This window comes from Oryx dammah, unplaced genomic scaffold (assembly GCF_014754425.2).
Source record: "Oryx dammah isolate SB20612 unplaced genomic scaffold, SCBI_Odam_1.1 HiC_scaffold_3, whole genome shotgun sequence".
Taxonomy (NCBI): Eukaryota; Metazoa; Chordata; class Mammalia; order Artiodactyla; family Bovidae; genus Oryx; species Oryx dammah.
This window is the reverse complement of record NW_024070187.1, coordinates 95,155,307-95,182,455: the sequence shown is the minus strand read 5'-3', so window position 1 is coordinate 95,182,455 and position 27,149 is coordinate 95,155,307. Positions and strand designations below refer to the sequence as shown.

At 41.0% G+C, this 27,149-nt stretch overlaps 1 protein-coding gene across 2 annotated transcripts in view; it reads left to right on the top strand.

The window, feature by feature from the left end:
- The window catches only part of RASGEF1B (RasGEF domain family member 1B), a 653,319-nt gene that overhangs the window by 588,316 nt on the left and 37,854 nt on the right, over positions 1-27,149 (top strand). Inside the window, exon 1 of one of the 2 annotated variants that reach the window (XM_040237188.1) lies at positions 26,865-27,004. The exons of the other annotated variant lie outside the window; for it this stretch is intronic. The gene's annotated coding sequence lies outside the window, so the exon portion shown is untranslated. Of the gene's footprint in view, positions 1-26,864; positions 27,005-27,149 lie in introns of those variants that run through there. 2 annotated transcript variants of the gene reach the window in all.

Genomic DNA, 27,149 nt, shown 5'->3' with positions numbered 1-27,149 from the left:
TTAAAGGGAAAATGGCAATTCCATTCTTAGTTAATGATGGCTTTTTAGGGCTGTCTGCGCTTAAGATATAATGTCTCATGTTGCTCAGTCGAGTCCAACTCTTTGCGACCCCATGGACTGCAGCACGCCAGGCTTCCCTGTCCATCACCAACTCCTGGAGCTTATTCAAACTCATGTCCATTGAGTCAATGACATCCATGATGCCATCCAACCATCTCATCCTGTGTTGTCCCCTTCTCCTCCTGCCTTGAATCTTTCCCAGTATCAGGGTCTTTTCCAATGAGTCATTTCTTCACATCAGGTGGCCAAAGTATTGGAGCTTCAGCTTCAGCATCAGTCCTTCAAATGAATATTCAGACTGATTTCCTTTAGGATGGACCAGTTGGATCTCCTTGCAGTCCAAGGGACTCTCAAGAGTCTTCCCTCCCACCACATATTTCCTACCATAACCTAGCTCCCTTTACTACTTTAGAAATTCTCCCAGGAGGAATAGAAGAGGGGAAGTTAGGTACATTTGCAAGTTGCCATTGGACTACTTAAAGAAAAGCAGGTATTTTACTGATGGATACTCCAAGGTGAAATGTGTCCAGGAATATAGGATACAAGAACAGAGAACTTCTTCCCACAGAACCTGAGTCAACCAAGCTCCTGAAAGATGCCCCTGGAGGACTGGACTCCCTGGGGACAGAACAGGCTGGGGTGAAACTTGAGGTCCAGACTTAGCTTTTTCATACTGTTCATGGGGTTCTCGAGGCAAGAATACTGAAGTGGTTTGCCATTCCCTTCTCTGGTAGACCACGTTTTGTCAGAATCCTCCACTATGACCTGTCCATCTTGGGTGGCACTACATGGCAGGGCTCATAGTTTCACTGAGTGAGACAAGGCTGTGGCCCATGTGATCAGTTTGGTTAATTTTCTGTGATTGTGGTTTTCATTCTGTCTGTCCTCTGATGGAGAAGGATAAGAGGCTTATGGAAGCTTCCTGATGGGAGAGATTGACTGTGGGGGAAATTGGGTCTTGTTCTGCTGTGCAGGGCTATGCTCAGTAAATCTTTAATTCAATTTTCTGTTGATGGGTGGGGCTGTGTTCCATCCCTGTTGTTTGGCCTGAGGCCAAACTATAGTCAGGGTAGTGAAGGTAATGGTGACCTCCTTCAACCAACAAAGGTCCATATAGTCAAAGCAAAGGTTTCTCCAGTAGTCAAGTATGGATGTAAGAGTTGGACTATAAAGAAAGCTGAGCACCAAAGAACTGATGCTTTTAACTGTGGTGGTGGAGAGTCCCTTGGACTGCAAGGAGATCCAACCAGTGCATCCTAAAGGAAATCAGTCCGAATATTCATTGGAAGGACTGATACTGGAGCTGAAGCTCCAATACTTTGGCCACCCAATCCGAAGAACTGGCTCACTGGAAAAGACCTTGATGCTGGGAAAGATTGAAAGCAGGAGGAGAAGGGGATTCCAAAGGATGAGATGGTTGGATGGCATCGACTCAATGGACATGAGTTTGAGCAAGTTCCAAGAATTGGTGATGGGCAGGAAAGCCTGGCGTGCTGCAGTCCATGGGGTTGCAAAGAGTCGGACACAACTGAGCAACTGAACTGAAACTGGAGACTTAGCCTGGACAGAGAGGTGGCCCCAATGGCTCAGGCGGGGACCTCCAGGCCATCTCTCCCATCCCAATAGTTCAGAGGACACAGTGTGGGATTTGGATTCTGGACAAGAATGTGCTCCGTCCACATCATCACAGCCCCCCCAGGAGCATCCCGCCCCCCGCTGCTTGGGCTGTGTACTCTGGATTTCTGGGGCTCATGCCACATACCTTCATGGCTCTCACCCTAGCGGTGGAGGAGGACCCTGGCCTTTGAAGTGTCCTCTGAACCTTTGAAGTGCTCACTCCAAGAGGGTATCAGCAAATTACTCTCTGAAAAAATGTGGCATTACTTAACCCATCCCAGGAGGCATTCTTCCAGGGACACCTCACATTTCAGGAAAAGGTAATTAAGTTTCTATCAGCTGAATTTACAACAGCTTTGCTTCTTTTCCTTGCTAAGTTGAAGCAGAGATCAAGCTGGACACCCTGTGGTCTATATAGGAAGCTTTGAAACATCTTTCCTTGTTAGAGCAGTAACTACCCTCACCTGCTCCACCCTCATACACCCAAGTAATGTCAAAGGCCATCTCCTATATGCTGCAATATAGGATTCTGAGTAAAAGAGCATAGCAATCAATCAATCCAGGACTAATGCTGAAAGAAATACATAAAAATACAGGAAGACACAACCTAAGCAATATTAGGACAAAATTCTGGAGATGTCACTAAAACAGCATCAAGTCCCCAGGTTTCCTGTATGCATTTCTTTTCCCACTTGGTTATTTACCATGTACTGCTCATTTTACTGAACCATTCTATTTTTAAAAAATTAAAATCCATAGCATTTTGAAAATGTTTTGTTTTCCTCCCCTATCCTTTCTAATTTCATGATTGCTATTATTATATATCTTTGTTTCTTTTATCCTGTTCTCTAACTGGATACTGGTCAGGGAGTAATGAGAAAAAATGAAAATAACCAGGTCAACTAATTGTGTCATTCATTAAGTACTTAGTAAGTGCTGGGCTAAACTCTTCACATCTCCTCACTAAGATTTTAGGAAAATCCACTGTCCCTATCATTACAGATGACTGACACTTAGAAATGGGAAATAACTTAAGGTCTCAGGTTTTGTAATCCCAGTGCCAGGTCATTTCCTCGGGGAACCACTCTCAATTAGGACACAGACCTCTTTAAATGTTCTTATATAAAAAAATAAAATTAAATTAAAAAATTTAAAAAAAGTAAATGTTCTTATAATCTTATAACATCTTGTAACTTTCCTTCATATTTCTTATGAGAGTTTGCAATATTACATTTATTTGTGTAATTTTTTGAATAAAGTGTTCCTCCCCACTACACTCTTGAGTTCTAGGACAGCAGAAAGCACATCTGCTTTTGCTATTACTGAGTCTGGTACATGGTAGTAGGATTATAAGACACATTGAGTGAATAAATACTAAAATGTCTTAATTAGTGAATAAATGAGTCTTTGTCTAACTCTAGAACTTGAGAGTTTTAGTTTAGGTGGCAAAATTGCTTTTTAGATGAAGTCCTAGGTAACAGAATATGCAAAGTGCCGTATCAGTTCAATCATTCAGACGTGTCCGACTCTTTGCGACCCCATGGACTGCAGCACGTCAGGTTCCCTGTCCATCACCAATCTTTTTCAGATTCTTTTCCCTGATTGGTTATTATAGAATACTGAGTAGAGTTCCCTGCTAAACAATAGGTCCTTGTTAGTTATTTATTTTGTATATAGTAATATGTATGTGCTATACATTCCCTTCTTATTTTACTTTTTATAACCATCCCACCCAGAATCTGACCAATACTTCACTGTCTTTCTGGGCCTTCTCCAGATCAGTTCTTCAATGTTTCCCCAGCCTTCCTAAGACAACACTCATCAGGTGGTCCCGATTCTTCCTGAGTGCTCTCAAGGCTCAAAGTAATAGAAGTACCATAGTGAGAAGAAAAATGAGACAGTCAATCAAGTCTCCTGAATGGGAGTTTGTCCTCAGGCCTGCTTCTGACTGGCTATTTGATTTTGAGCAAGTTATTTCACTCTTCTAGGTTTCCCATTGCCCATCTGTGGAAATGAGACTAATTCTCCATGAAGCTTATTCTGGAATTGTTTTTCCTTTCTCTGCCCTATTTGTTTAGATCTATGTCATAAGAGCAGTAACAATAGTACATGCTTTCAACTTACACTTTCCAGAATCTTTTGTATTATTTGGTTACCGTGTCAAAAGTCTGAGGATTTCCAGCTGGACACTATCACTCCACTTCCAGATAAGGAAAGTGAGCTAAGACAGGAAGAGCATATATGACTTGGCAAGGTCCCGGAGTCCCTAGAACGCAGGTGTATCTGACTGTGGGCTGTCAGGCGTCTATGCTGTGTTGTATGCATTGTGCTGGGCAAAGTGCTAGCGATACAACACCAATCCCATATTTTTTGGTAATGGAATATGCACACAAAGATTACCTGTTAACCAAAGGGAATAGATGCTAAGAGCCAAATGCTGCTGCTGCTGCTAAGCCATTCAGTCGTGTCCGACTCTGTACGACCCCATAGATGGCAGCCCACCAGGCTTCCCCGTCCCTGGGATTCTCCAGGCAAGAACACTGGAGTGGGTTGCCATTTCCTTCTCCAGTGCTTCTCGACCCCATGGACTGGAGCCCACCAGGCTCTTCCATCCATGGGATTTTCCAGGCAAGGGCACTGGAGTGGGGTGCCATTGCCTTCTCCGAGAGCCAATTCCTTTCCGTCTTACAGATTTGAGTGTTAAGAGAGAATCCCTTCCTTTTTAGTTGAAATTCCCCCATTGTTGTGTGCTACACTCTCCCCTCTTATTTTCCTTTTTATAAACATGCTAACCAGGACCTGACCAATACTTCCCTATCCTTCTGGGCCTTCTCCAGATCAGTTCTTCAATTTTCCCCAGCCTTCCTAGAACAACAGCCATTACGTGGCCCTAATTCTTCCTATCTTCTGTGTGCTCTCTAGCCTCAAAGTATTAGAAGTACCATAATGAAAAATGAGACATTTAGTCAAAACCCCATCTCATGCAGCTGCTACATAGAAGGCAGAGATTAATTTTACTTTACATCATTATTCAATTATATGTAAGCACTAGCCTTGGGATGGGTATCTTTCAACAATGGTCTGTTTGGACTTTACTGTATGTTTTGATTTATTCCTAAGCTTTAAAATTCTGTAGAAGAACAAAAATCAAGATTGGAAGCTGTCTTGATCATTTTCTTGTGAGCTTTTGTTTTTTGACTCTGTGTTTTAGTTCTGATTGTATGAAAGGTATGCAGGGTTTCAGTTTCATTTTCAGTGAAATTGAGGAGTACCAGAATTGACTTGGAAACTCCACAGTGAGAATAAACACTGAAAGAAGATCTGGAATTTTTTCTATTAAGAAAATTACATTTTTCTTAGGACTTTTGGTAATGCTTTTAAGGAATTTAAATATTTGAATGTATTCACATAAATACAAACATGGTAAAGTAAGAAAAGGTGTCTTGAGAAGTTTCCTTCCTATCTCTCCTTCTCATTGTCTTCCACCTACGTAGTCCTCATCTCTTCCACCGAATAGCTAACCAACCACCTGTCAGTTCTTTGTTTATCAACCCAAAGATTTTTCAACGTAAAAAAAATAATGCAATAGAAGTATATATTCCTTCTTGTTTCCTTTTTTTTACATAACAGCACACTACTGTTGATGCTAAGTCAATTCAGTCGTGTCCGACTCTGTGCAACCCCCAAAGATGGCAGCCCACCAGGCTCCCCTGTCCCTGGGATTCTCCAGGCAAGTACACTGGAGTGGGTTGCCATTTCCTTCTCCAATGCATGAAAGTGAAAAGTGAAAGTGAAGTCACTCAGTTGTGTCTGACCCTCAGCGACCCCATGGACTGCAGCCTTCCAGGCTCCTCTGTCCATGGGATTTTCCAGGCAAGAGTACTGGAGTGGGGTGCCGTTGCCTTCTCTGATAATAGCACACATTATATGATAATCTGTACCTTTTTTCACTAAACAATATATGAGCACTTCATATCAGTGCACAGTTTCCTTATTATTGTCTATTGTATTATATTAGCTGAGTGTTTGAATTCTGTGCATTTATCAAAATATATTTATTCAGCTCTTTAATGAGGGACAGTAAATTGCTTCTAATATTTTTACCTGAGGAAATGAATTAATACTTTGTTCACGTGTTACTTCACATACTGAGTGGAGTGTATCTATAGGATAATTTTCATTGGCTTATATTGGTGAATCAAAAAGTGTGCAAGCTTGTAATCTCCTACAACATGGATTTTTTTTTGCTAATTTGAGGAGTGAAAGAGAAAAGATACCTCAGTATAGTTTTAATTTACGCTGTTGTCAGTATGAGTAAGAGGGAGCATCCATTTAAAAACCTTTTCAAATACAAGCTGTGTGTTCATACTCTGATTTTCTCCTGGGCTCTTGATGATTTTCATTCAGACAAAGCACAACAAATAAGCGTATATTCACTATTTCCTAAGTTCACTATGGGGTAGGCTTCTTTGTTGGGAGAAGTGGCTATTCTTACCTTCTTTGTAACTGAAGCTACATACAGGTGGTTAGTTTTGGCAAGCCCCTACATCTTTTCTTTCTATTTTTAAGATTTGACCAAGTTGAACTGGAACAAACAGAATTATATTTATCCCCAAAGTCCTTCTCTTTCTATTGCACTCCTCCACATACTTGAACTTTGCTCAGTATAGGAAAGAAAAAAACAAGTTCAACTAAGAAAACCTCCCAGTCTTTTTTCCTCTGTTAGTCATTTTTAAAATCATTCACCAGTTCTTACAATAAAACTGGAAGAACTGATAATGTGAGAAGAAAAAAAATTGAAATTGTCTACAACAGAATAAACCTAACACTATCACTAAATGATGACTTGCTCTTTTTTCCTCTCTTTGAAGTTTGAAAACAATTTTTCAATCGATATACAGTTTTCAGAAACTTGGAAAAGCAATAGCATGTTCTGATATCTCTAAATGTGTTATAAAATTAACCTATTGGCTTCCTAGTGTGCCACATGGTAAACGAGGAAAACCTGAAGCATGAAAGGAGGATGAGGTGGCCTATACTGAATATTGATTGGTTGAGCATGTATTATTGAGCAGTAATTATGACCTAGGGCTTCCCTTGTGGGCCAGCTGGTAAACAATCTGCCTGCAATGCGGGAGACCTGGGTTTGATCTCTGGGTTGGGAAGATCCCCTGGAGAAGGAAAAGGCTGCCCGCTCCAGTATTCTGGCCCGGAGAATTTCATGGACTCTATAGTCCATGGGGTTACAAAGAGTCAGACACGACTTTTGCAGTCACTTAATAGCCAGGCCTTCCACTGAATGGGCTTCTCAGGTGGCGCTGGTGGTAAAGAATCCTCCTGCCAATGCAGGAGATGCAAGAGATGTAGGTTCAATCTCTGGGTCAGGAAGATCCCCTGGAGGAGGAAATGGCAACCTGCTCTGGTATTCTTGCCTGGAAAATTCCATGGACAGAGGAGCCTGGTCAGCTACAGTCCATGAATCCATGGGGCAGCAACGAGGTGGACACAACTGAGTGACTGAGCACACTTCTACTGAACAGGTCAAACACACGTATGTGTGCTAAGTCACTTCAGTCGTGTCTGCCTCTGTGTGACCCCATGGACTGTAGCCCGCCAGGCTCCTCTGTGCATGGGATTCTCCAGGCAAGAATACTGGAGTGGGCTGCCGTGCCCTCCTCCAGGGGATCTTCCCCACCCAGGGATTGAACCTGTGTCTCCTTACCACTAGCACCAACTGGAAAGACCATGGCATACGAATTAGTAAATAAAAGTGTGTTCCTGCCTTCTCAGAGCTGGGATCCTACTCTCATCCATCTTTACCCAGATTACAGTGAGGATAATCTGGAACAGCTTTGCAACAATACCAATGCCTGGACCCAAGGTAAGAAATTCTAGGGTTGCAACTCAGGAACAAGTATTTCTCAAAACTCTCCAGATGATTCTAAGAGAAGCCGGAGTTGAAAACCACCAGCCTACATACCCTTGAGGTAGTTACAAAACCACAAAATATTTTGAAGAGGAAGTGGTCGTGGAAATTTTCTATGATGTAATATGAACTACATAGCATTAACTTTGAAGCATTCTTGCCATGTTTATCTTAAAATCAATAAAGCTTTAAGCCTCTCAATCCATTTTTTGGATAACTTAGAGGATAGAAAGAAACGTTAAATGGCATCTCAAGGAAAAATATCAAACAGTTCCAGAATGGCACTTTCTCCAAGACAAATAGATTGGTTTCTTCACAAACAAAGCAATATCAAGAAAAGCAGAAAGGGGTTAGGAGTGGAGTGGGGACTGGGACACATTAAAAGAGAAGGAACGACAGAGTTTCAAGGACTTTAATCCCTGAGTCAAGAAGATCCCCTGAAGTAGGAAATGACAACCCACTCCCTGGGTCAGGAAAATCCCTGGAGATGGAAATGGCAAACCCCTCCAGTATTCTTGCCTGGGAAAAACCATGGACAGAGGAGTCTGGTGGGCTATAGTCCACAGGGTTGCAAAGAGTCAGACATGACTGAACACAGACACAAAGAAACAACCACCAAATAAAACACTTTAATTATGTCCTGGTTCACAAAATTCTTGGGGATAATTTTGAGGGACAATTTAGGAAATTTAAATTATATACTAGAAATTAGATGATATTAGTTAACATTGTCAATTTTTCTTAGGTGTTTAGAAATCTCAATATCACTGTCCAAGAATGTCCTTACTTTAAGGAGATGTACGTTGAAGTATTTAAGTGTGTCAGCAACTTTCAAATTGTTCTTCAGCAGCCCAAAAGGAAATCACACATATAGACAAGCAAGTATAGTCATATTTTTTATAGACGTTCGAAAGAGGCTGAAGTGTTAAAAATGAAAGAGTCTGCTGAATAGTAATGATAACTATAGTTAATTAACTACCATTTATTGAGTTCTCTGTTCCAGATACTGTACTAATGACTTTATATGTTGGGATTATTTCATTTTTAAAGCAAACATTATCATTTTAATTTCACAAATGAGAAAACTGAAGCATTATTATTTTAATTTCACGAATGAGACAACCAAAGCTTGTAAAGAATAAACAATTTTTTTAAGTTCACACTGAACCAGATTTTGAACCAAGTTCTTCCTGTTTCCATTGTGGGTGATCTTGAGTACTACGTATGCAACATTGCTCTGCCCCAGAAAGTACACACGCTTCGTATTTACTTGCATTACAGTGCTTATTACCAAGCAAGTCCAGCTAGTGTTTATGTGTCTACTCTATAGACTGTGTCTTCCTTGTCACAGGAAGACTATGATGTTTGGAGTCCTGCCCACCTGGATTCAGATCTTGGCTCTGTTGCTTATTTGATGTTGTTCTTTGGCAATTTTTACAAACTTCTCTCAGTTTCAGCTTCCTTTTTTGCGAAGATGGATATAATATAAAGTGCTTTATAGGACTGAAAGCACTTAGCGCAGCTCTGGCATACAGTGAATGCCCAGTAAATGTTTCCTCTCTCCTTACCTTTTACAAAATTTAATTTGGATGACCACAAATGACTTCTGCTCATACTGAGAAATCCCCAGCAGTGATTGCTCAGTGCTGAATCCTGCAATTGTGTCCATTCACTGGCAACTTGGCATCAGAGACTATGGCTTTGAATCCCTAAAGCCTACAACAGGAGAATTCAACTAGTCTTTAAAAATATATATGTTTGTTAGTATTAAATCATTGGTATGCCTGGAGCAGGAAATGGCAACCCACTCCAGTATTCTTGCCTGGGAAATCCCATGAACAGAGGAACATGGTGTGCTATAGTCCATGGGGTCACAAGAGAGTCAGACACGACTGAGCTACTAAACAGCAGCAATAGAGTGCAGTGAGAATCTATGTTTATTTTCTAAGAAAGAGGAAACACATACTTTTTAAATAGGAGAGATGCTGATATTGCTGGAGAAAACTTAGTAAAGATGTGTTTTGCTTTGAAAAGATAAAAATAAAATTAATGATCAGTATGATAGTCATTGTGACTTCATTTATTAAGCTTGTGCCAGGTATTAAAAGTTCCCTCTAGGAACTTAAAATTATGATATTTTCAATGGGTTTCTAAAATTCAGGCAGGAATAGTTATTTGTAATATATTTTGGAACTAAGAAATGACATTCCAGGTAAATGGAATAGTCTGAGTAAAGTCATAGAAATGGGAAAATGTAAAAAAAAATTTTTTCCCAGAGACAGGTAGTAAACTCAGTTGTATTACTATGCATGTAAAAGCATAAATAAGAGGTAAGATTGGAAAGTTTGGTTGAAAACCTTCAGGCTTCAGTATGAAAAACTACTATCAGTGTTGGAGCAACTGAACAATTCAAGTTTCTGAGATCTCACATATCAGACCTCGTCTAATCTAGAAGTGTGTTGTATGAGTATCTGTATGTGTCCTATTGGGCAGAGGCAGGGGTGGCAGTTGGGTAGGTGGTCATTTCTCTATTCTCTGAATGCGATGGGACTAGAATGGTGAGGGAAAGTAAGGGAGATTTGGGGGATAGAAAAACTAGAGGATATAGCTACTGACTGGATGTAGCAATAAGCCTGGATAAAGAGGCCAAGTTGGCTTTGAGGTCTGTAGCCTGAGTAACTGAGAAAATAAAGGTACCATGATCAGAAGTGAGAAATTCAAACTCCCCTCCCATCCAGGCTGCCACATAACATTGAGCAGAGTTCCCTGTGCTGTACACTAGGACCTTGTTGATTATCCATTTTTAATAGACCAGTGTGTACATTTCGATCCCAAACTCCCTAACTAACTATCCCTTCCTCCTATCCTTCCTCCCTGGCAACTGTAAGTTCATTCTCTAAATCTGTGAGTCTGTTCCTATTTTGTACATAAGCTCATTTGTTAGATTTCTCATATAAGGGATGTCATACTACATTTCTCCTTTTCTGTCTGACTTACTTCACTCAGTATGACAGTCTCTAGGTCTATCCATGTTGCTGCAAATGGTATTATTTCATTTTTAATGGCTGAGTAATATTCCATTGTATATATTGTTGCACATCTTTGGACTTCTCTGGTAACTCAGCTGGTAAAGAATCTGCCTGCAATGCAGGAGACCCTGGGTTGATCCCTGGGTCAGGGAGTTCCCCTGGAGAAAGGATAGGATACCCACTCCAGTATTCTTGGGCTTCTCTGGTGGCTCAGATGATAAAGAATCCATCTGCAATGTGGGAGACCTGGGTTTGATCCATGGGTTGAAAAGATCCCCTGGAGAAGGGAATGGCAGCCCAGTCCAGTATTCTTGCCTGAAGAATCTCATGGACAGAGGAGCCTGGCGGGCTACAGTCCATGGGGTCACAAAGAGTCAGATATGACTGAGTGACTAAGCACAGCACAGCACATCTTTATCCATTCCTGTGTCTTGGCTATTGTAAACAATGCTGCAATGAACATTGGGCTGCATGTATTCTTTCAGGTTTGGGGGAGAATGGATACATGTATTTGTATGTCTGAGTCCCTTTGCTCTTTACCTGAAACTGTCACAACATAACTGTTAATCAGTTTTTCTCCAATATAAAATACAAAGTTAAAAAAAGTGAGAAAATAATAATAACGAGCTGTTTCAAGGGACTTGAGAAATTTCCTGATGGAAAAGGTAAATTAGTTCATTTGTTAGATTCTGCTAGAATCTAGCTAGAGTTTGCTAGACTTGTACCTTCTTTTAATTAGTAACACCACAGGTCCACCAATAGAGGCACCAATAAAGCTGAAGTCTTGAAGATCTGTCTCTCCTCAACTTGGGTAGCAGAGCACCTAACATCCTGTGAGCTGATGCCTGGGCACAGAGCAAAGGAAAGAGCTTGCAGCAGCAGGCAGACTGGCTTAGGAGAGCCTTCGCCTAGAGCTTCATGGCTGTTCCATGGTCCATAAGACCTATAATTGCCTCATCGATAGTCTGGTTGAGAAAAAAGATATAATTCGGGGAAAGTAAGTTTAGGGTACCCACATAGTATTAATAAATAAAAATATTACTCTCCCTTATTTATTCAATAGATATTGAACAGCTAATAAATACCAAGTATTGTGGGTACTGTTGGCATTATAGATTAGGTCTTTGTGTGAGTGCATTTTTATTCTAATTATTCTATGAGCATTTTATTCTACATCTGATTCTAACAGTAAGCACATAAATGGATAAACAGTTTTGGAGAATGATAATATTCTCCTAAGATTTTCTTGAAATATCTCTTAATTTTTAGAAATGATCTAAAACTTACCTGTCTTGGCAATACTCATGACTGACTTCATATCCTTCAGGTCTAATTCAAGAGAAATCTTTTTGACCCCCTCTAAGCAAAGCCCAACAGCTGTTTCCTGCCCAGTAATAACCACCATCTGTAATGATTGTTCATTATTTATTCCCTTGTTTAATGTCTGTCTTGCCCACGTGGATGGCAGCCTCATGACAGCAGGAATCTTTTCCGCTTTGTTCTCATGGGGTTTCCTCTTTCTAGGGCCAAACCCATAGAAGGTTCTTGGTAAACTCTGTGAAATTAGGGTGACCAACTGTGCCAGTTTGCCAGGAGCTAAGGGTTTGCCCAAGACATAGGAGTTTGGGGCCACAACCAGGGTGAAGTGAAAAAAGTATGAAGTGAAAGTGTTCGTTTCTCATTGTGTTTGACTCTTTGTGACCCCATGGACTGTAGCCTGCCAGGCTTCCCTATCCATGGAATTCTCTAGGCAAGAATATAGGGGGAGGGGGTAGCCATTCCCTTCTCCAGGAGATCTTCCCCACCCATGGATCAAACCCAGGTCTACTGCATTGCAGGCAGATTCTTTACCATCTGATTCTGTTCATGGAATTCTTCAGGGAAGAATACTGGAGGGGTTAGCCATTCCCTTCTCCAGGGGATCTTCCTGACCCAGGGATTGAGCCCGAGTCTCCTTCATGGCAGGTGGATTCTTTGCCACTGAGCCACCAGGGAAGCCCAGAACCAGGATGGTCCTGAGCAGATTGAGATGCTCGGTCACCCTATATGAAATGTACATCTGTTAGATAAGAAATTAGCCCCCCAAATTAGCCCTAGACCTTCAATCACTGAAGCTGAATGTCAAAGCTTATGAAACCAGACGCAGAACAGAGGTATCACTATGCGGTGGGATGGTGAGTTGCAGCCACTGCCTCTAGTGTTAGGCCGAGCCTTAGGGAAGTGACAGCAGATCCCTGGGGACTCTTTGAAGCATCCTCATCACTATAATAATGCAGACAATGAACTCTGGGGAAAGATGTAACCAGAACTATAGTCATAACCAAGTCTGTGGAGTTGGGTCAAGTCCATCACTTCTGGGCCTCCTCAGGCCTCTTGGCTGGCTGCTGAGGTATCCAGATGGAATCAGTCTAAAAACTGACAATTAAAAACAGTATTAATATGAAGTAGTATTTGCCAGCTAGAAAATACCTCTGAAATCGAATCTCCAATCCCCTCATTTTACACTTGAGGGACTAAGAATCTGAGGTGTTAACTTCTCCAACAGAGAGCCAAGTTCTACAGGATCCCTGTTATTAATACTTATTCCTATACTGTCCAAGGCCCCTTTCAAAGAATGTTCACTGCTTTCATTTTACAGGTGAGAAAATGAGTCCCTTCTGTTATCTGCTCTCAACAGGCTGTCCTGTTTTACATTTTCTTCCTCATTTTGTATGCTCTGGAACAAGTTCAGCTAGCCTTTTTTGCAAATGGCTTATTTCAATATACTGGTTGGTTCTCCCTAAAATAACTGTCTAACAGATTCAAACATTACTTCTTCCTGGCTTAATCACTCTGAGATTTAGAGTAAAAAGTTTCCCTGCTATGTAAATCACAGAGAAATAAAGAAAGGGAAGTTTCTGGAAAAAAAAAAAAAACAGATAAAAGAAAAATAAAAGGAAAGAAAGCCTAAAAACTCCTGTAAAAAATTGTGAAACCTAGTATAGGCACCTTAACAAGCTAGATGTTCCTAGATTTATATCACTGTGATATACTTTAAAGGCTAGGTTTTTTTCCTCACTGGTGGAAAGACACAGGCCAAAATTCACATTCATTTTTATTTTGTTGTATGTTTTGAATCAAAAACTGACAATTGTCAATTATTAGCCTTAGTGCAAGAGTGGGGGCAGGGCTAGCCAAAATTGCATCTATTTAGAGATATCTTCAAAACAGTATGTCCCAGTTCAGCTATTTTCTGAGGAAAAGTACAGCTTGTTAGTATTTTGGAAGTTAGAAAGTTTGGGCTCACAACTGCCTTTTGTAACAGCTGGTGTTTGACTTTTAACTTAGGAAGGCAGGGCATTTCAAAAAGAGTTTGCTATGAGTTCTTAAGAAACAAAAGAGAACTTAAGACAAATGTTTTATATATCGGGGGATTTTATCCAGGCTAAGATATTTTATTTGACCTTCTGTTGTGGATTTCTTGTTGTGAAAGGTGTTAAATTCATCCTTTCACAGAGAAGGCCTTGGTCTTTCTTAGGCTTATTTCCTTACATGCTTTTTCTTGGGAGATAATCTCTTTAAAATCACTGAGAAATACATTCTGGACCAGAAAATTTCTATTTATTCCACTTTCCAAATTTCACCTCTGCTGGCAACAGGCATGTTCTTCCATTGCATTTGCTCATCAAACACATCTTGAGAACATATACTCTGACTCTCTCAACAGACCTGGAATGAATGGACTATTCTACTAATAGACATTTCCATGTATTCAACCTCCATTTTCCTTTCATTCTTGACCACTCTTCAGAGACAGCTAATTGGAGTTAATTATGTGGGTAACTGTAGATTCTAAGGTTATCACTAGTTAATTCCAAGCCCTAGAAACATTAGTCATATGCTAGTGGTGTTAATGTGTATGAGGTTTGACCTTAAAGAAGATTTCTATCCAGACTCAAAGCTCTTTTGTGGGTTTAATACTCATAATAAACATCACAGTCTGAGAGAATATACCCACAGTCACACCACAGCAAGAGAAAGCTAATCTTGATAAACTCTGTGAGATGCATAACATTCTTTAACAAACTTTTCATATGTATAATTGTGTGTGCGTGTGTGTTTATATGCATGTGTGTGCGCTCAGTCGTGTCCGACTCTGCGACTCCGTGAACTATAGACCACCAGGCTCCTCTGTCCATGGGATTTCCCAGGCAAAAGTACTGGAGTGGATTGCCATTTCCTTCTCGAGGGGATCTTTTAGACCCAGGGATCAAACCTATAGCCTCTTCCATCTCCTGCATTGGCAAGTGAGTTCTTTACCAGCGGAGGCAAAAATGCTCTGGACTTTTTATTAAGTTATACTTTATAAATGTGATTAATCAATGAGCAGGAAAAGGTAAAACGATAACTTTACCAGTGTATATTGTTTTAAAATGAAAAATTTAAATACAGACATTTAGGGCATTCCTGGCCTAGTGGTTAGGAGTCTGAGATTTACTGCTGTGATCTGGGTTCAATCTCTGGTCAGGGGACTGATCTCCTGTAAGCTGCATCAGTTCAGTTCAGTCACTCGGTCATATCCGACTCCTTGCAACCCCATGAACTGCAGCACACCAGGCCTCCCTATCTATCAGCAGCTCCCGGAGTTTACCCAAACTCATGTCCATTGAGTCGGTGATGCCATCCAACCATCTCATCCTCTGTCATCCCCTTCTCCTCCTCCCCTCAATCTTTTCCAGCATCAAAGTCTTTTCAGATGAGTCAGCTCTTCCCATCAGGTGGCCAAAGGATTGGAGTTTCAGCTTCAACATCAGTCCTTCCAATGCACACTCAGGACTGATCTCCTATAGGATGGACTGTTAGATCTCCTTGTTGTCCAAGGGACTCTCAAGAGTCTTCTCCAACACCACAGTTCAAAAGCATCAATTCTTCCATGCTCAGCTTTCTTTATGGTCCAACTCTCACATCCATACATGACCACTGGAAAAACCATAGCCTTGACTAGACGGACCTTTGTTGACAAATTAATGTCTCTGCTTTTGAATATGCTATCTAGGTTGGTCATAACTTTCCTTCCAAGGAGTAAGCACCTTTTAATTTCATAGCTGCAATCACCATCTGCAGTGATTTTGCAGCCCCCGAAAATAAAGTCAGCCACCGTTTCCACTGTTTTCCCATCTATTTGCCATGAAGTGATGGGACTGGATGCCATGATCTTTGTTTTCTGAATGTTGAGCTTTAAGCCAATTTTTTCACTCTCCTCTTTCACTTTCATCAAGAGGCTCTTTAGTTCTTCTTCACTTTCTGCCATAAGGGTGGTGTCATCTGCATATCTGAGGTTATTGATATTTCTCCCAGCAGTCTTGATTCCGGCTTGTGCTTCTTCCAGGCCAGTGTTGCATGGCGCAGCACAAGAAAGGAAGAAATAAAAAAAGAAGAAAGAAATAATTTTAAGGTTATGTAACATAGTTATATGAAAACATCCAATTTTCACCATAAAAATCTTTTGTGTTTTTGGAAGAAATTTACAAAATTTAAAAAAGAAAAGGTATTGACACCTGTGTATTCACCACCCACAAATGATAATATCAAACATCTTGTCATGTCTGCTTTATATCTTCTTTATGAAAGAAATAAATACTATATTGGAAAAGACCCTCATGCAGGGAAAGATTGAGGGCAAGAGAAGAAGGGAGTGACAGAGGATGAGATGGTTGAATGGCATCACCAACTCAATGGATATGAGTTTGAGCAAACTCAGGCAGATAGTAAAGCACAGGGAAGCCTGGTGTGCCACAGTTCATGAGGTCACAAAGAGTCAGACATGACTTAGTGACTGAACAACAGCAGCAAAAACACTTCACATAAAGCTGGAGTCCACTTTGTCTTCCATGCCCAGTCCCACCCCCACCCCTTCCCAGGGACAGCCATTCCAATTCAGTGAAATAATTAAATTATATGATCTGCCCCATTTGTTTTTGTGCATAAAAATATACTTAGTATTACATTTTTCACAGCAATATTTAAATATATTGAGCAGAAATGTTGCTGTTACTATGAAAATAATGGCTGTCCATGAGTCAAAACGTCTGGACATTTTACAAAATTAAACTTCACAAGATTATCTAGAAATCACAATGCTATAATATTTACAAAAGAGGATACAGTCTTATGAAAATTATTTTATTAAATTAAATAAAAAATACCTTCTAGGAATATGTTTTCATGATGACAACAGCAAATGCTTACTAAAGAAGGTTTTTGATTTCTTTTTTGGGGGAAGGGCACGCTCCACAACTTGTGGGATCTTAGTTCCACAACCAGGGGTTGAACCCAGACCCATAGTAGTGAAAGCTCAGAGTCCTAACCACTGGACTACCAGGGAATTTCCTAATTTCTTGAATACAGTTTATAAAGTCTGATTAATAGTCTAAACTATGGTAATGTTAATGATAAAGCAACTGAGAGTTTACTATATTACTATCTTGAATATTAAATAGATAAATAATATTAGCAATATTTAGAGAAACCTAATAAAAGGTATTAGCAACATCTAAAGAATTCTTCTTTATCATTTCATCAAGAAGTATTTAGTAGAGAGAATTTGTCATCAATATTTGAAAACAAATTATACTTCCATAACCTCAAAGTTCTTTACCAGATGGTCAACACTGAAATCAGGTTAGTTATATTCTTTGCAGCCAAAGATGGAGAAGCTCTATACAGTCAACAAAAACAAGACCAGGAGCTGACTGTGGCTCAGATCATGAACTCCTTATTGCCAAATTCAGACTTAAACTGAAGAAAGTAGGGAAAACCACTAGACCATTCAGGTATAACCTAAATCAAATGCCTAACGATTATACGGTGGAAATGAGAAATAGATTTAAGGGACTAGATCTGATAGACAGAGTGCCTGATGAACTATGGATGGAGGTTCGTGACATTGTACAGGAGACAGGGAGCAATACTATCCCCAAGAAAAAGAAGTGCAAAAAGCAAAATGGCTGTCTGAGGAAGCCATACAAATAGCTTTGAAAAGAAGGGAAAGGAAAAGCAAAGGAGAAAAGGAAAGATATACCCATTTGAATGCAGAGTTCCAAAGAATAGCAAGGAGAGACAAGAAAACCTTCCTCAGTGATCAGTGCAAAGAAATAGAGGAAAACAATACAATGAGAAAGATTGGAGATCTCTTCAAGAAAATTAGAGATACTAAGGGAACATTTCATGCAAAGATGGGCACAATAAAGGACAGAAATGGTACGGACATAACAGAAGCAGAAGATACTAAGAAGAGGTGGCAAGAATACACAGAAGAACTGTACAAAAAGATCTTCATGACCCAGATAATCACAATGGTGTGATCACTCACGTAGAGCCAGATCCTGGAATGTGAAGTCAAGTGGGCCTTAGGAAGCATCACTATGAACAAAGCTAGTGGAGGTGATGGAATTCCAGTTGAGCTATTTCAAATCCTAAACAATGATGCTGTGAAAATGCTGCACTCAATATGCCAGCAAATTTGGAAAACTCAGCAGTGGCCACAGGACTGGAGAAGGTCAGTTTTCATTCCAATCCCTAAGAAAGGCAGTGCAAAAGAATGTTGAAACTACCGCACAATTGCACTCATCTCATATTCTAGCAAAGTAATGCTCAAAATTCTCCAAGCCAGGCTTCAGCAATATGTGAACCGTGAACTTCCAGATGTACAAGCTGGTTTTAGAAAAGGCAGAGGAACCAGAGATCAAATTGCCAACATCTGGTGGATCATCGAGAAAGCAAGAGAGTTCCAGAAAAATATCTACTTCTGCTTTATTGACTATGCCAAAGCCTTTGACTGTGTGGATCACAATAAACTGTGGAAAATTCTGAAAGAGATGGGAATACCAAACTATCTGACCTGTCTCTTGAGAAACCTGTATGCAGGTCAGGAAGCAACGGTTAGAACTGGACATGGAACAACAGACTGGTTCCAAATAGGAAAAGGAGTATGTCAAGGCTGTATATTGTCACCCTGCTTATTTAACTTATATGCAGAGTACATCATGAGAAATGCTGGGCTGGAAGAAGCACAAGCTGGAATCAAGATTGCTGGGAGAAATATCAATAACCTCAGATATGCAGATAACACCACCCTTATGGCAGAAAGTGAAGAAGAACTAAAGAGCCTCTTGATGAAATTGAAAGAGGAGAGTGAAAAAATTGGTTTAAAGCTCAACATTCAGAAAACAAAGATCATGGCATCCCGTCCCATCACTTCATGGCAAATAGATGGGGAAACAGTGGAAACGGTGGCTGACTTTATTTTCGGGGGCTGCAAAATCACTGCAGATGGTGATTGCAGCCATGAAATTAAAAGGTGCTTACTCCTTGGAAGAAAAGCTATGACCAACCTAGACAGCATATTGAAAAGCAGAGACATTACTTTGCCAACAAAGGTCCATCTAGTCAAAGCTATTGTTTTTCCCATAGTCACATATGGATGTGAGAGTTGGACTATAAAGAAAGCTGAGTTCCAAAGAATTGATGCTTTTGAACTGTGGTGTTGGAGAAGACTCTTGAGAGTCCCTTGGACTGCAAGAAGATCCAACCAGTCCATAAAGAAGATCAGTCCTGAGTGTTCACTGAAAGGACTGATGTTGAAGCTGAAACTCCAATCCTTTGGCCACCTGATGGGAAGAGCTGACTCATTTGAAGACCCTGATGCTGGAAAAGATTGAAGGCTAGAGGAGAAGGGGATGACAGAAGATGAGATGGTTGGATGGCATCACCAACTCACATGAGTTTGAGTAAGCTCTGGGAGTTGTTGATGGACAGGGAGGCCTGGTGTCTTGCATTTCATGGGGTCACAAAGAGTTGGACACGACTGAGTGACTGAACTGAACTGAACTGACCCTCAAAGTAGCTCCACAAATTTCAGCCCTGAAGGAATAATTAGGAAGTCAAATCAGGTAGGTTTTGAAGTCTTGGACTTACCATCCAGGCTCTTTGACTTGTATAACCTTGGCTCTTACCTTGTTGGATGGCCCTAGAGAGATCATCAAATCTCTTAGTATTCAATTTCCTCAATTAATAAATGCCTTGGTTGGTGGCATTGAGGTGGGGAAAAATGAACAGAGATGTTCGTTAATTTTTCTCAGCTCTAAGATTTTATTATTCTATTATTCATTTTCTCCCTTCCCTACAACACTCAATGTTCTAGGACATAGACTGGTAATTAGTCAAAATTGAGGGGATTGTCTAGCAAAATAATCAGACAATATTAAAGGATATAAGAATATGAAACATAAAACTTTTTCTTCATTCATTATAAGATCAACTCCTCCACAAGAGACCAGACCAAACCACTCTAAAGAGAAATTTGAACTAGAGAAATAGTATGTTTACCATTCACTATAAAGATTTTACAGAATGAAGAATATTTATCTAAATAAATTCATGTTAAATGTAGTTGAATCTCCTCTCAAAAGAATGATTTATTGTTTAGTTGCTCAGCTGTGTCCGTCTCTTTGTGACCTCATGGACTGCAGCACATCAGTCTTCCCTGTCTTTCACTATCTCCTGGAGTTTGCTCCAACTGATACATTATATTAAAATAGTATTTAAGGTTATGAAATATTTCTTTCTCTGTATAAAAAAAATCACTATGCATTATATAATCAATGATGATGAAACTGTCTCATAACCACGCCAAGCAATATTGTTTCTCAATATAAATATCCCTTCTGAGGGTATTGCAAAAATTACTTTGTATGAATAAGTAAGAATTGGCAAATGAAAATAATGATGCTTATGAAGGAAAAATAATATATTTGCTTTTCTGTAGTTCTTGTCTGGTATAAATGAAAATATGGTAACTTTTACATCTTCTTAGGGCACTTTGAAAACCTACTATGAAAACCTACCTACTTTGTGGAATTTTCCATGCAGTTGTGACATTCTTCTCTACAACTTTAAAGTCCAGTAGAAATTTGTCACCTAGAGGATCACCTAGATGTGTGGGAGAGACTTCCCTGAAGTTACCTTTTCTAGTCAATTCCCTTTTACTTAGTGGTAACTTAGCAAATCTAAATGAATGGCTCTCTATAATATTTTTAGCAATCCCAGGAAAGGAAAATATATGCGTCTGTAATAACCACCATTAGAACTGAGTGACCTTCATGAACTCAGTATTCTCCTTAAATGAGACAGTGCTGTGAAAGAACATTGTAAATGATAACAATTGTTAGGAATTATTATTGAGGAGACCATTCCAAGGCTGACCCAATCATGTGTTTCATTGCAAAAATTCCTCCCAAGTGGCAGGGTTCATTTTATAGTTGTGAAGGGCCAGGGACTCAGAATCTTGAATATCTAAATTTTGAAGTCCTGTGCTCACCATCCTTCCTTCAGGTTCCAGGAAAAGGTAGGAATAGAGGTCAGTGTCAAATACATACACACTTTATTCCTGTGAAATTCCAACATGGCCCCCTCATAGGCTAGGAGGGCCCATGGGCAGAATTTGTTTTACTCAGGCTAGAATGAGGAAGAGGCCTCGAAACCCAAGCATGCCAAGCAGCTTCCTTCCCTGTTTCACTCCAGGCTCTCAGATGAGGAAAGGGAAGTCAGGGGAAATCATGCTAAAAAGCAGGGGAATATAAGGGTTTTTTGTAAGGTCTAGAGCCAGGCTGCTCTAATTGACCTGACCAACATCTCATCATCCCATTATAGCCACATGAAAGGGGGACTCCAAAGAGGATCCCAATAAATCAGACCTCTGGTTCCAAAATGTCTTTGTCTCTACTGAGCCACACCACTGTAGTATTTCATCCTCCCTTTGTGAAAGGGTGCAGTACGGGGGGAATCTTGTGGTTTTCCTTCCTCCCTCTTCCTTTAAATTGATTCTCATGCAAAAGCAATTGCTTTTCCCGCCCTTTTATATAAAATAATGGTATCTGTGCAGTACCTAGGTATTATAGAGTTTGGTTTCTTTGTATCTGTTGATTTTGCGAATTCCAGAGAAGCTGCAATTAGTTCAGACAAAGGATGAATTAACCAGCTACAAACTTATACTAACATACCTTGCTTAGGAACTGTTTAATGAGTTTTCTCAAAATTGCATCTGGTCATTCTTCCTGTTTCTGCTTTCTGAAATGCTTGTAATCTTCTGTCAAAATATACGTGAGGCAGTATACATCATACTTATAAAACATGGGTTTGTCTTCCTTGGCTTTGAAAGTGAGAAGGCTGAGGATGTGGTCTAGACTGGCTGTTGATAAGCAGTGTGACCTATGCCTTTGTTTCCTGCCATTTATAAACTGGGGCTAAGATTCCATATCCTTATACTCTTCATCTTCATATTTCAGAGTGACACTAAGAAGCTAAATGAAAGAGAATATGTGGAAGTGTTCTGGAAAGTTACTTGGCCATTTCACAAGGCCCTTTAAGATCCAGAGAGAGGGAATTCAATACCAAAAAAGGCTGCTGTTCTATTGCGAGCATTGTTGTTCAATCACTAAATCACGTCCAACTCTTTGTGACCCATGAACTGCAGCATGCCAGGCTTCCCTGTCCTTCAGCATCTCCTGGAGTTAGCTCAAACTCATGTCCATTGAGTTGGTGACGCCATCCAACCATCTCATCCTTTGTCATCCCCTTCTCCTCCTGCCTTCAATCTTTCCCAGCCTCAAGGTCTTTTCCAATGAATCAGCTCTTTACATCAAGTGGCCAAAGTATTGGCGCTTCAGCTTTAGCATCAGTCCTTCCGATGAATATTCAGGACTGATTTCCTTTAGGATGGACTGGTTGGATCTCCTTGCAGTCCAAGGGACTCTCAAGAGTCTTCTCCAGCACCACAATTTGAAAGCATCAATCCTTTGGCACTCAGCCTTTTTTATTGTCCAACTCTCACATCCATACATGACTACTGGAAAAACTATAGCTTTGACTAGACAGACCTTTGTTACTGCTTTTCTTACACTGAAGCCTTGGTCCATTCCTATATACATTTCCCTATTTAGTTCTATTTGGTGTTCTGGAGCCTTATTCCTCTTTGATATGATGCACTTTAAGCATTGAAGGCAATTATTCTTTGTGAGATTTTCATTTAAATTTCTTGTATCTTAAGAAAATCATAAGCCACAAAAAATGATATTTAACTTGTGTCTGAGACAAGTGATAAATGTTGCTTTGCAATAAAAAGAACTGGTCTCTGGTTTATCTACACATATCTACCAGTTTTAAGAGCAATGAAAAAGCCAGACTCTGGTTTTAATTTATATATACATAGCTACTAGTTTTAACAGAAATATCTTGGATGTGAAATGACCAAGAAATAGAGGATTTTTTTTTCAGATATTATTTCAAAAATCTTAGAGAAATTATATCCATTCTGTAGAGTGGATTGGAACATCGGAATCAGAGAGATACAAGTTTCATTCATGGCTTCTCCATTTGAATGTTCTTGGCAGTTATTTACCTTCTTAAGCCTTAATTCCTTATCTCATTAGTGGAGAAAACAGTACTTATATCCCAGAGTTTTGGTGAGGACAAATGATAATGTAAACAAATATGAAAGTGAAAGTGTTAGTCGCTCAGTCCATAAAACGAATATGATGAAATACTCAACAGCGAGTAAATGAAATGAACACCATCAACTTATGTCAACGTGAATGGATAGATGATCAAAACTTAGAAAAAACCGTGAGAAAGAAAATAAGATGGATCGCACAATAATGTTTAGGCAAATAAACTCTTGTGGTGCTCACATGAAATATACGTCATCGTTCATGAAAGGCAGATCAAAACATCCACACCACATCTGTGAGAAGGAGTAAGTGGCTTTGGGTGAGAAGTGGGGTCTTAGATGGGAAATGAAAGAGAGTGAAATAAAAGGAGGAATGTGGGACATGAATCAGTCGTAACGACTGTTCTAATTTTGTGAGCTTCAGGTCCAAAGGGAAGGGAAAGAAAAATAATGTTTAGCACAGAGCTGGCCACATAGCAGAAGCTCAATACAAGTGGCTGTTTTTATTACCCAAGTGAGGTCCTACTCAGCAGGGGTTTATTTGCATCAATTTGACCAACATTACTGAGCTTACCAACATGTCAGAGACAAGAGCTGAGCCAATGGAGTCCAAAGACCAGAAAGAAACTATGACAAATAGAGGATGGAATGAATATCTTTTCATGATAAAAGGTAATTAAATACATATTTATAAAAGCTATTATTTACCATTTGTGAGGCATTCATTCGTTCAACCAACATATAGATAGCGAGTGTTTACTATGTGTTAGATACTGTTCTAGACATTGGAAACAGCAGAAAGACCACAACTGCAACAAGAAACCACAAACTTGGTTCTTACGGAACTTATATTATAATGAAGGGAGGGAAGCAAATACTAATAAGTAAAATAGACAGTATGTTAAATGGTAGAAAGTGCTATGGAAGAAACAACAAAACAGAGAAGGATGAGATGGATCGGGGAGGGGATTACAGTTTTAAATAGGGAGATCAGGGGACTTCCCTGGTGGTGCAGTGGCTAAGACTCCACTCTCCCAATGCAAGGGGCCTGGATTTGATCCCTGGTCAGGGAATTAGATCCCACATGGTGCAAATAAGATCCCACATACTGCAGCTACAGATCCTGCACGCCACAACTAAGACCTGGCATTGTGTGTATGTGTGCTCAGTTGGGTTCACTCTTTGCAACACCATGGTCTGTAGCCCACTAGGCTTCTCTGTCCGTGGGATTTTCCAGGCAAGAATACTGGAGTGGGTTACGATTCCCTTCTTCAGGAGGTCTTCTCCACCCAGGGATCAAACCCACGTCTCTAGTATCTCCTGCGTTGGCAGGCGGATTCTTTACCACTAGCGCCACCTGGGAAGCATTAAATAAATACTAAAATGAATTTAAAAAATAATAAGGAGGTCAGAAAAGGCTTCTCCAAGGGACACTTTTCCAAGTTTATTTTATGTGTTATATCTTTTCATCTTGTTCCATGAAGAATTTGCTTTTATAAAGCATGACTGCTTTTTTTTAGATGAATCAGCTGGGCCTCAAGAATCCTTCCTTGCCTTTTCTAAGGTTTGATCACTGGCCAAGAGACAGAGGATTAGAGTTTGAGCCACCTAACTCTGGAGCAGTCTCCTTATGTGTTACTCTCACATAGAGAGCTGGAAGGGGCCCAGGGGGATGAGCCAGAATGGGGAGCAGGAATGTGGTTTGGAAAAGCACCAAATCAATAGTATCATAGTATCTATTATATATTTTTGAGAAATTAAAACAAACATCTTTTATTTGGATGGAAGAAAGAAAAACTGCAAAATGTAAAACTGGGCAATTTTTTTGGGCTGGTGGGTATATCCGGAGGCTATTACAAAGGATGTCAAACATTTCCATTAGGAAATCATGATTTACTCCAGCTCTTATTTATTGCTACAGGAGCAGGAACCTCAAGATTGGAAATGACTTGCTCAACCTCTTGTGGCTTGTTTGCTGCAGAACCAGGGTGGAAAACTGAGCTCGAAAGACTAGCCAATCAGCACAACCACAACAGGGCTGGGCCACCCAAGCCTGGTGCTTTACTCTGAATAGCTAGCTGGCCATGCCAAGTTGTCTTGGCCTTATGGCTCCTTTTTTAAACTGTAGAGAAGCTCAGATAAGTGAGAGTGCCTTCCTGAGTCATGGGACGGGGGGAGGGGTGTGGGGGGTGAGGAGATCCATTTGTAGAAGAGAAGGATGGAGTATAATTAGTGAAAGAGAAACCCCAGGAGGCACCCATGAAGAAGCTGAGGGGAGGGATGAGCTAAGCATAGGCAAGGTGAACTTCAAGAGCACGGTTTCCATCCCAGGAAGGAGGAAGGAGGGAGAGAAGATGACACAGAGACAAGCAAAGTTCCTCTATCTCAGTAATCCTAATTATAGTCCTATAGGCCAGGTATGAATAATGTTGTTTTATACATGGGAAAACGGAAGCTCAGAAAAGCTGCTTTACTTATCCAAGGTCACATAGCAGGCAAGAGAGTCTGTTGATGTGTGTGTGCGTGTATTTATTTTTTAAAATTTTTTATATTGTATTAGAGCATATAGCCAATTGGGTTTCCCTGGTGGCTCAGACTGTAAAGAATCCACCTGCAGTGGAGACCTGGGTTTGATCCGAGTTAGGAAGAGGCCCTGGAGAAGGGAATGGCTACCCACTCTAGTACTCTGACCTGGAGAATTTCATGGACAGAGGAGCCTGGCAGGCTACAGTCCATGGAGTGGAAAGAGTAGACAGGACTGAGCTACTTTCACTTCACTTCACTTCATATAGCCAATTAACAATGTTGTGATAGTTTCAGGTAGACAGCAAAGGGACTCAGCCATACACATGTATCCTCCTGATGCTTTAAGATTTTGTTCTTTTCTTGCATCTCTTCCTTCCCCTGTTTTCCATCTTTTCTTCCCTCCAGCTTCTTTTCCTTCGTACAAGGTGAAGTACTGGGGGTTTTACCTCTTTTTCTAAAATAGTTATCAAGAATCCAATGATAAAGTATAAGGTTACCATGACAGCAAGACATTTTCTGAGGTCAGGCCACCCCTTTGCCTCCAGAATCTTATTTCACAGCACAGCTCCCTTTCACTGTGGCACCTGTAACAGCCTCAGTTTTACTTTTTGTTCGGGTGACGATTTTCTTAATGTTTGTCCTCCACTAGACTGTAAGCTTCATAATAGCAGGGACCAACCTGGAGTGTGCCCCCAGCGTTTGGCACAACCTTAGCACTCAGGCTTTCCATAAATATTTGCTGAGCGAATGTTCTTGTGGTTTCTCTCCGCTCCCTTCTGAAAGTTACACGGACAGTAACCTCTAGCTCATAATTATGTTAATAGAGACGGTATAACAAGTCGGGCCGGTATTTACAGGTAGCACACAAGTAAACGAACACACACAGGCACACACATGACTGCACAAACAGCCCCCGGCAGGTGCACTTGGGAGGAAGCGCACGCCGACCGAGCTAGCCGAATCAGCGTTGGTAAACACTGCGGCGCCGGGCTCCGCCGGGCTCCGCAGCGTGGGCGGGCACCGAGGCAACCTCGCTGCTGGAGTCCCGGGCCCCTGGGGGCGCGTGGGCGGGTCCCGGGCGCCGGGGGCGGTGGCGGAGTGGGCGGGAATCTTCGCCGTGATTGGCCCGTGAGGAAGGGCGCGGGGCGGGGCTGACGGCGGGGGCGGGCCTTCGGAGCCAAGTGGGTGTGCGCCCCGGCCGCGGCCGTAGTTTCAGTATAAACAAGGCACCAGACTGGTTGGACAGAGTTCGTTTTTTTCCCCCGCCCATCTTCCCGCGCGCTTTCGCTCCCTGTCCTTTGGTTGCGTTGGTGGGCACACGGAGAACAGTCGGGAAGCCGAGGACGCGGGGTCCATCTGCAGGTGAGTTGTTCCCTGATCAGTAGTTCTCCTGGGGGAAACCAGAGCCCGGCTGCGGGAACGCGCGACCCTGCTGCGCGCTGCCCTCTCCCAGGCTTTCGGACTCGCTTCCGCTGTCGGTGCCCCTGGAGGCGTCGGGAGAGCAGGG